The sequence below is a fragment of the Manis pentadactyla genome, chromosome 10 (assembly GCF_030020395.1).
Source record: "Manis pentadactyla isolate mManPen7 chromosome 10, mManPen7.hap1, whole genome shotgun sequence".
Taxonomy (NCBI): domain Eukaryota; kingdom Metazoa; phylum Chordata; class Mammalia; order Pholidota; family Manidae; genus Manis; species Manis pentadactyla.
The window spans coordinates 15,871,641-15,873,308 of record NC_080028.1 but is presented as its reverse complement, the minus strand read 5'-3'; the positions used below and the strand labels follow the sequence as shown (position 1 = coordinate 15,873,308).

At 48.9% G+C, this 1,668-nt stretch overlaps 1 long non-coding RNA gene across 1 annotated transcript; it reads right to left on the bottom strand.

Annotated features, from left to right (window-relative positions):
* Positions 1–218: 218 nt before the first annotated feature.
* Positions 219–1,123, bottom strand: LOC130679408 (uncharacterized). Its single transcript, XR_008992357.1, has 3 exons — positions 1,033–1,123; positions 819–909; positions 219–315 (listed from the first exon to the last, which is right to left on the bottom strand). It is a non-coding gene; the product is annotated as an uncharacterized LOC130679408 (long non-coding RNA).
* Positions 1,124–1,668: the final 545 nt, after the last annotated feature.

Here is a 1,668-nt window from a genome sequence, read left to right as displayed (position 1 = left end):
CAGCCTAGAACCACCCAGTCAAGAGACAGACAACGGGCTCTTGTTCATCAGCCAGTAACTCACTGTTTCCCCGGAGAGTACGGGGAGGTGGGCCAACAGGCCAGGCGTGGTCAGGGGAACTCCCCTCATCACAGTAAACACCTAAAGTGGGGAACACTTGTCTCCCAGAACATGACCTCATGCTTTTGCATAGCCCCAGGCCGGTGTGGGCTGCGGCTCTCCCCTCAGGGCTGCCCTTCTGGGACAACCACGGCTCCTCTTGAGGCTCTCCTCGGGCTGCTGGTGGGCAGGATAACGTTTGCCCCTCAGAAGCTTCTGCAGTGAAGCAAATTGTATGTTAATTAAACCACTTCCATGGGCATTCTGTTCAAGGCTAACAAGTGATTCTATTTCCTACTTCCTATCCCGAATAATATCTAGCTCTGTTGTCTAATACAGCTCCAAAGGGGTTCTTGTCCCGTGGAGAAACCAGAGTGTTGATGGGGGCCAGTTAGGACGGAGCCTCTAAGCTAGGGGAGGCTTGGTGCTGTGAGTGGCTTGCTGAAGGGGCACCAGCTGCCTTCACGGAGGAGTGGCCGCCTTAGATGTGGGGCCCATGGACTCCTCCAGGCAGCAATCAGGATGCGAATGAGGGCAAAGCCTGCTGCACCCACTCCTCCTCCCTTAACCCTCAAACCCACTCTCTCTTCCTCACCCTTCCTCAATTAATAACCCTACCAGGACTTCCCAAGAAAAACAACCACATCAGACATCACCCCGCCTCTCTGACAGTCCACCCCATCCCTGCAGACCCGTATCTCCTGGGCAGCCACTCCCACCTGTCACCCGGGTGAATAAAAGACTTCCTGTCATTGCACTGTCAGAGACGGTTGTTATCAACACTTTCTGGCAAGGGGTCTTGACAATCACCTTGGGAAGGAAAACAGCACCGTGGGTTAGTGGAAAGAATGTGGCTTTTGGAGTCAGGCAGACCTGCACTCTACTCCCAGCTCTACCATTCAATACCTGTGTGACCCTGGGCAACTCACTTACCCTCTTTGATTTTCAGTTTCCTTATGTGCAAAATAAACAATGTAGAAATGATAGTAGTGATCTCACACAAGTGTTTCGAGGTAAGCGATCCAATGCATGAAACAGGCCTGCAAGACACATGGTAGATAGGTTATAATATTTTGGAAAGCTCCCATTGTAGGCTAATTGAGGAGTTTTATGGGCCTCTTCCTCTGATAAATAGCAGAACTTATTTGAAGACTCTGAAATTACAGAAATCACTCAGCATTTGCTGTGCCTAAGGAAGTTCTTCTTAAACAGACTTCATTAAACTTTCTAATTAGTCTTTATTTTGCTCCAAATCTGTGCCCATTTTCTTCTCAGTGGTAGCCTCTCATTAAGGTAATTTTGTAAATGTCCTCTCAGAGTACCCTCTCGGCCATTCTCTTTTCAGACTGGTCCTGGTTTGTAGTGGGTTGTTTGTATATTGAGGTTGCCTATACGTGGCCATGGAATTTATAGTGTGTACAGAAATCCATAGGACATAGGAGCCTGGCTGGCTCATGTCTTTGTGGCATTTGTTATGAATCTACCCTGTAGGTGGCTCAACACTTCTTTGTTCCAGATTTTGGAAACTGCATGGAGCCCAAGCTGGACCAGTTGGCCTAGAAATCCAAC